Raw genomic sequence first — 8,332 nt, 5'->3', positions numbered from 1 at the left:
CCTCGAGTCGCGCCAGTGATGGAGAGAGCGTCACCGTCTCCTAGCAGCGCTCTTAGCAACGCTCCTAGCAACCAGGCAACATCTGCTCCCGCTGGACCAATCCGCGCGGGGAACATCTGGGCACCCACCTCCGCGGGCTGCGGCCGGGAGGTGATGCGCTCCCAGCAGTACCACCAGTAGCAGCACCAGCACCACCAGCAGCACCAGCAGCACCACCACCGCTACCACCACCTCCGCCAGCACCATCTCCTCCCGGAGCAGCGAGGGAAGGACGGAGCAGCTCTCCCCCTGGAGCCGGGGCTTGCTGGGTGAGTGCCACTGAGCCGACTGACTCACAGATTGACTCCTTGTCCATGGCAGTGAGTTGGCATGGGGCTATACTGGTAGGATCTGCCCAAATGGCTTTAGCAGGTGGCTGTTGGTGTGGAGTAAGTTTTGTGTTTGTTTGGGAGCTCTTGGATTTGCTGCATCGTGGAAGAGGGCAGAGAGCTGAGGGGAGGCTCACTCACGTCCCGCGGTGCTCCGGGCTGCAGCAGAGGTGCTGCTGCTCTGCTGGACTCTAGCATGCTCTGCAAAAGGTCATTTCAGTCAGAGCCAGCTTTTTGCAGTCAGAGCTGAACTCTGAAAACTCGTCATAGCTCCTCTTTCATTGTCTCTTAATGGTGTCATCCTCCGGGATGACACAACTCTCTGAATATAGTTGTCGTATAGCTGTGGGGCACGAATACACACATGCATGCTCTCTTTTCTCTCTTGAAGGATTTAGACCTAATTTCGTTAATGTACACAAAAAGTTGAGTGTCTCTGCACACAGGTGTAAAAGTGCAGAGTTTAGGTATACACACAGATATCTGTGACTGGTTTTCCCCCAGAGTGAGAGATAATCTTACTACAGCATGCCAGATACTTCACCCAGAAGGCAAAGCATCAGCCTGGAAACTGTACAGTCTGTCAGGCAAACACTGAAACGTGCACCCTGGAATGGTTCTGTTAAAGGGAAATGGGAATCTGACTTTCCCAAGACCTGTATTACTCTGCAAGCAGTGTGAGTGTTTATGACAGGAAATAATGCTAGTACTCAAAATAATGGCGTGGTTTTAATAGTAGCTCTTTAGCTTTTCTCCAAGGATGACAAGAATTAATGGAGAAAATAATGTGCCATTTTAAGAGGTGCTTGGGGCAGCATTGAAGTTGTAGCTGAGGAAATGTCTGGATATTTAGAGGAGTGAACTGTATTTTTTTGCAGCATTTGCTCTGAGAGGATTAGAGCTATACCACTGAGAGACTAAAATGTTTTGTTCTTAATGTTTTATTCTACTTTCCCTATGTTTGAAAGGGATTCCAGGAAGCAAGGTCAAAGTTAGAGAATTGGGTGTGACATCAGAATTCTTATTTATTCCTGTTACTAAGCCCTGTGGGGATGCTGAAATAGCACTTTCTCTTGTGGTCCAGCTACTTGCTGTGTCTGTCCTGACTTTGCCACCTGAACCATAAGTGTTTCTCCTTGATCCACCACGGCAGGTGACCGTTCAGCAGTGCTGTGCTGCCAGAAATGCTCGCTGAGCCCGTGCGAGGGGGAAATCTTACCAGAGCTGCTGAGATTATCCCAGAAAGACCCTTTGCAGATTGACTCCGCATCCTCAGGTAACTAACAAGTTTGCAGACTTCATCCAGTCGGGCTTGCCTTCAGAGTGAGGGAATTAACTGGGATTAGTGTTGAAAGGGGGTGAAGCTGGATTTATTATTTTGTTCTAGTAATAAAAGCAGTGGGACAATAAGGAGCGAGACAGGAGCAGCCACTCAGTCATTAAGTCTCATGCCTTCATGCCCTCATGGGAGCTATTCAGATGCTTGTGCCTTGCACACTCATGTACCCAGGGGGAATCTGCAATTAGGGAGATCTGCAAAGCAATTAGCAAACTAAAAGGCAGTTTTAAAGTGCAAAGCCAGCAGAGAAGGGTACGGCTGTGGGTCCTCACCTTTCCATGAGTCAATGAAAGGGGCTTGCTCTGTCTGAGTGAGGGATAAGGCTTGATACACTCGAAGGACTGCAATCAATTGGCAGTCCGTGTGAAATCCTGGGGCTGGCATGTGGTTTTGATCCGCACGTCCATCTGCCTGTGGTCTGGTAGCTTTGCATTATCAACTGGAAATCCCACAGTGGTACCAGCTGCTTTTGCTGCCCCTGCGGAGGGGAAAAGCAGCAGCAAAGCATGTGAAATCAGAGGCTGGTTTCAGCTGAGCACTCCCTAATTGCAAGTGCTCTGAAGGTTAGAGATGAGGGAATTTATCACCGCAGTTTGACAGCAGTTGCAAGGACATGATGCTATGTCCTGCCATGTCAAAGTCACGTCTCCCACAGATGATAAAGCCCAATTTCTGTGTGCTTAGAAGCCTCAGGTTTTCTATTTGTGCATGCAAGGGATGCTCAGAATTGGTTTCCGTCTCAGCCAGCTTTAGCTTGCATATTGATTCCCCTTCCTTTCAGTGCGATAGGAATCCTGCAGGGCGCCGGCACATTTGAGTCACCACCTTGGTGCGCAGCAGCGGCAGGTCTGGCTCGGCCAGCCGGCTCTGCTTACCCCCTGCAGATGTCTGCAACAACAAGCAAATAGTATCGACTCATACAACCCCTTTCACTGCAGCACTGAGCAGGCATGAATTTTCTTCCCGAGGAAAGGTAGGGGAGGTGGAGGCACAGGCAGGTGCGGGAACACTCCAAAAGGCTCGTGTATGAGCTCTGGGGCAGAGCTGCTCTGCAAACCTGGGGCTTGCAGATCACTCTCCGTTGCCTCAGATGCAAAAGCACAAGCTTAGGTGCTTTTTCCTGGCTGTTCAATCATTTGTTAAACTCCGTCTTAGGTCCTGTCTGGGCTAGCTTGCAGCCCCGTGGAAATCGCCCGGCACTAATTCGTGCCGAAGAGGGGCTCCTGTCGCTGGGGTAATGCAGGAGCACAGGGGCCAGCTGAAGTGAATTTCTTGCAATTTGCAGTTCAGCTGGGAAGTTGCCATGTTATAAATCTATTTCCAATCCAATTTAGATAAGATAACCCTCTGTCCAAACATGCCTAATAACTCTGTGAGTACCACGCCGTAGAGCACCACAATTATTCCTGGAGAAATAAATAAGAACAGACACATTTTGCTCTTTTGAAAGTACAATTAAAGCCCTTTGCGGAGCTGCAGTTGAGAGGTCCAAGCTTGAGACAGAAGTGTCTATTCCCTCACTGCCGCGTGTGGGATTTCTATCTCAAACATCCATTAGCATTAAGGGCAGCTCCAGCCGCCGTGCTCTGATGTGCTGTGCATCCCGAGCAGGCAAACACCGACTGGGTGTAAACATTGGGCACTGTGAGCAGCAGCACCTGCCCTGGGGCTCCTGAGCCCTGGCAGCACTACCTGCTGCTGCAAATTTTCCTGAGTCCTTGGTGAGTAGCGGAGGGTTTGCAGCTGAACGCTGCCGGGATGCTGAATGTGCTTTTCCAAGGTTCATCCAGGCTGGAAGGACAAACCTCAGGCTCAGGACTCAGCTCTTTGCTGGTTAGTTCCCGTGGGGAAATTTGGCCCTGTGCCTTGACTTGTGGTGTAGCGCTGAAAAAAACCCTAATGTGATTAAGATGTATCTGTCTCTGAGCTTGAGTGAGGCAGAGGCAGTGACTCATACCACCTTGCTGTAGCTGTCAAAACACTTGGCTCGCGAGAATAGCCTTCTCCACAAAAAGCACTGATTCAATATGTTTATATTTAAACAAAACACTAAGGGTCTGATTCACTGCGGCATTACTACAGCCTTGAATGCCTGTAACCCCAGCCAAGCAGCTCTCAGGCACGCACAGAGCCAGTGCACACTGACTTTCAATAAGTGTTAGAGAAAGGCCTGGCCCTTGCAAACCTCCTACAGGGAGAGGGGACCCTCAAAGGCTTTAGCATTGGTGCTGGTGTCAAGGCACAGTTAAAGGTCACAGTTCATGCTCTCATCCCCCTGCACTTGCAGACAGATGTATGGGCATCACCAGCAGCCACAGAATATTACCGTGACAATGAGATGGGTGGTGGTGGGGTGACAGCTACGCTGAGCACAAGAGAAGACCTTGAGCTTCTCTGGAGCAGCCCGGGGATGGGACTTGCTTGCCTTCAGCTCACTTTCTCACCCTGCAGCTGCAGGTGTGCAGGCAGCAGCCCTTCCCTCCCAGAGAGAGGAGGCAGCAGCTGAGTCACCTGCCACAACCTGTGGGAGCTTCTGGGCTGGGGAAGTGGGTGCCGCAAGCCCTGCAGATTTGGAACTGGTGTGGTGTTGAATAGCTTGTGCCTACTTTGCCTCTAGAGTGCAGGTTTTCATTTGAAACTGGGAACAAGTTTAAAACCAAACTTAGAGCCCAGAGGTGCTTGTGGTATTCATTTGGTTGTTGTTTCCCTTCCTTGTTACAAAACCAAGTTATGGGGGGTTGTTAAAACTTTGCTGCTTTTTCTGATGTAAGGTCTTTAGGAATTTCAATACAGCCAACCACTTTGCCCCCAAGGGGTATGTCCCAGGCTGGTGCTGAATATAACCCCAGAAAGGGGGTGCCAGTTGGATGCTCAATGAACCCACTGCCAGGGTGGTAATATGTGTCCCTCAGCAAAATACAATTTTTCCATCTGTTCCTGCCAGCCAACATCAGCACACAGCACACAGCACACAGCACATGCTAAGACACAGCCCTCCCTCCCTCCCAGGATCAGGATGACAGTGCTCCAGTGGCTTCTTCCCTTGTCCCAGCTCCCTGATGTTTGCTGGTGTCTCCCCTGTGCTCAGGGGATGCTGAATGTCCTACTGTCATACTCCGTCTCTGGGACAGGGAGAGGAATTCCCATGGCCCGGAGCAGCAAAGGAGAGGTTTGCACAGAGCTGATGGAGCTGTAGGACTGAGCTGTGATGCTCTGTACACGATGGTTGTCTGTCCTGTCCCTGCACTTAAACTGATTTTCTGCTTGCTATGCACACAGGCAGTGCTAGGTCTATTTTTCCAGCCTTTTACCTGAAAAACACCGGGGAGCAAATTTTAGCATTTAGAAGCTTGGTTTGAGGGCCCGTGGTTGGCTCATCTACCTGTGTGATGGGTTTGGCTCCTTTCCCAGCCCTGACTGCTTGGGTGGCCACAGGAATGTCATTTCATCTGTCTGTACCTTTGTCTTCCTCCAAGTAGTGTGAGGAAAACTATAATGTTCTCCTATCCCACAGCACTGGGAGAGAAATGCATCTGTTGTTCTGCTCAGATAATACAGCAGTGAGGTTTCCACCTAGGAGAACCTGCTATCAGAGTAATTAAATGTCCAGGCTGTCCAGGCTCTGATGTAATCCAAACACTGGAATAAAACTGCAAGCAGTGAGGGTTGCTCCATATGAGTTTAAACCAATGTTTGCAGCTACTCAGTGCCAATACAGCTCTGCCCTTGCCCTTGAATGCTGAGGTGGGTGCAGGGAGTGTCTCTGGTGTGTGTGGTGGTCCAGGCTGACTAAAATGTAGTGTTGTCCCACTGCAAGAGCAGTGTTCCCTCTCCTGGAGAAATGCTGCTGTTTTGTCCATGTTGTGATGGGTCCCAGAGCAGGGATGAGGAGTCTTGACTCCAAATGAGGTGTTAACCCACCAGTCAGGAGTTTTCTGCTCAGACTTGTAACATCTTTATAGGAAACCTCCATCCTTGCAGGCTTGAAATTCAGGGAGAAAACATGAGAAGAATCTTGTGTGAGGGAATTTCTTCTTCAGCCTCTTCTTGTGAGTTTTTGACTGAGAGAAAGGAAGGGAGAGCGTATTGCACCATCCTGCCAGTGAAGGAGAGATGTCACCAGTCCCTGAAATGGTTGCATGGCTATTTTATCACTCGCCCTGCAGCTAAGTCTCAAGAAGCCCCTCATGCCCCAATGGCAGGATCCTTCCAGTGATGTGAGGTCTGTGTTCTGGCTGTGCAATACCTTTTGGCTTTTCTACTGTGTCAGGGAAGCAGCCCAGAACCAAATCCTTTACTATTTCCTCAGAAATTCTAAGTTTCAAATGCCCCCATAAGGAGATCTCGATTTGGGGAAGGAAACACATCCCGTAGGACCTGACTTTGAGTTATTCTACAAAGTGGCTCCAGACAATTTATTTCCCTGGATTGCCTTTAAACTTCAGCATAAGAAGTTTGTATGTCTGTTTGTTTTTTAAAAAGTGCATTTAAAAGCGAACAACAGAAAAGAATCAGAAATTTCTTATAAGAGAAAGGGGTTGGGAGGTGATGATGCCACCTGCAAATGCACATGCCTCCTTGTATTTCCTAGTGAATAGCCAAGCAGAGCCCAATCCTGGATCTCACGGGGACTCAGTGTTCACTAGACTGAGTACCATCCAAGTTAGGGACCACATTAAGATGCTGAATTAGCACCATGTCACCTTTCCATGGAGATGGGTGAGCTCACAACAGCCAGCCAGGCCTGGCTGCAGGTGCACAGGGTGCCCTGGTGCTCTGCAGGGCTCTGCTGTGGGGGAACAGACCTCTACTGGGCTCTTGTCACAGGATGAAATTTCAATAGTCCCTTCTCTTAGTCCAAAGATTGAGCCTCTGTCCTCTGTGCCCTGAAAAACTGAAGCATCCTAGAGAAAAAACCAACTCCGTCACCCTCCACTAAGCTGGGGCTCACCTGCTTCTCTGAGGCGACACTACCATCTAGTGAATATGCTCTGAATTGATTTTCCAGGGAGGTCATGGAGCTCTGTGCATGCTGTGTAGAAATCAAAACCCATCCCTTGGTCCACACACCACACAGCATGGCACAGGGACCCTTGTCCTACAGACAAATGTTCCCATTCTAGTCCCACCCGCAGTGCATGGTGACCTTCCTGGTTTGGACATCTCTCACTTGCTCTATGAGGCTGTGGCTCTCCAGGATACCCTGTTCAGCTGTAGGACCTGGAGACACTGCCTGGCCATGGCAGCCTGTGACCGGTGCTGTGGTGGTCCCTGCAGAGAGTGGTTTGCTGTGCTGGCAAGTCTCAGGGTAGGCAGCTCAGTGCCTTCACGTTTTCCAGCCTCTCGATTATTTTTCCAGTGGGTTAAGACCTACAGGTCAAGGCTGAGTGTCATCCTGGCTGTATCCCCACTCTGGACCCCTCCTACCTCCACACCCCAGACCATGATATTACAGCCACCATGACAGCAAGCGTTTCTGACCTTTTTTCCTTCTCTTTCTGTGCAGAACTGATTTGATTGGGGCCTAACAAAGACATTAACGACGTCGAAAGTAGCCTACTTTAAGAGAAAATATGCAGAAGAAGAACATTTACATCAAGATTACCATGAGTATTGTCCAAAAGTGAGTACCTCTCTCATTCCAGACCCTATCCTCCCCTTGTTATGTTCCTTGATGCTAAAGACCCATTAACTTGCTCTTTACCCCCCAGCACCTGATATTACCAGAGGACAGGACTTGTATCCTAAAACTATCTCTCCAGAAGCTTCGCTTCCTGGACGACCCTGAAGCCTATCTCCGTAGGTCTGTATTAATTAACAATCTGTTGAGGAAGATTCACCTAGAGACAGAGAGGGAGAGCTATGAATACTTTAAGGAGGCTCCATGTTATAGGACTGCTTACTCTGACGCACGAAAACGGCTGAAGTTTATGGTGCAGGAGTGCTGTTCCCAGTCGCTCTATTATGAAGAGCTGCATTCGTATCGCATCGTGCCTTACTCTGCAGAGAACGCCGTCTACGGAATGGGCTACACGAGCAGCCACTTGGAGCAAAATTCTCAATTGCTTATTTATAAAATGAATTCAAGTAGCTGTTAGGACCCACTGATGTTTGTTTCTGAATGCCTGAACTGCTTATTGAGGTGTTAAGGTGAGGCATTAATTGCAGATATACTTGTGATCAAAGGTGGACGTGGTGAGAGCTGAGTGGAAGGTATTTTGGAGAATGCTCTGCAGCCCCCACTGTTAACCCCCTGGTTGTGAAGTACCTTGCTGTACACACAGAGCTGGTGCAATACGGAGGTCCTTACCTGCAGAGACTGTGTGCAATGCAGTTTGTAGAAACAAAGCTGCATTTAAGTTACCCGTGTGTAGATACAGACGTTCCAAATCTCTTTTGCAGTTAAATTATGCCATCCTTGGTGGTAGTGGAGCCCCCAAAGCAGTGGAGTAGTCTTAACAGTGAGGAGTAAAACACAAGTTATCTACTGTAAAGGTATAGATAGAAAGTTTCTTTGAGAAATGCTTTGACCATGAAGGAGTCAGTGCCAAAGGAATCAGTCTTTAGCTTAGGATTTTCAGACACTTAACTTGCTTGCTACTTACAAGACATTCTATACTGAGAT

At 49.0% G+C, this 8,332-nt stretch overlaps 1 long non-coding RNA gene across 1 annotated transcript; it reads left to right on the top strand.

Moving 5' to 3' along the window:
- The first annotated feature begins 1,518 nt into the window (after nucleotides 1-1,518).
- Nucleotides 1,519-7,811, top strand: LOC103807070. The gene is made up of 3 exons (XR_624783.1): nucleotides 1,519-1,644; nucleotides 7,214-7,330; nucleotides 7,419-7,811. It is a non-coding gene; the product is annotated as an uncharacterized LOC103807070 (long non-coding RNA).
- Nucleotides 7,812-8,332: the final 521 nt, after the last annotated feature.

The sequence above is a fragment of the Acanthisitta chloris genome, unplaced genomic scaffold (genome assembly GCF_000695815.1).
Source record: "Acanthisitta chloris isolate BGI_N310 unplaced genomic scaffold, ASM69581v1 scaffold12788, whole genome shotgun sequence".
In the NCBI taxonomy this organism is placed as follows: Eukaryota; Metazoa; Chordata; class Aves; order Passeriformes; family Acanthisittidae; genus Acanthisitta; species Acanthisitta chloris.
This window is presented reverse-complemented; position numbering and strand designations above follow the sequence as displayed.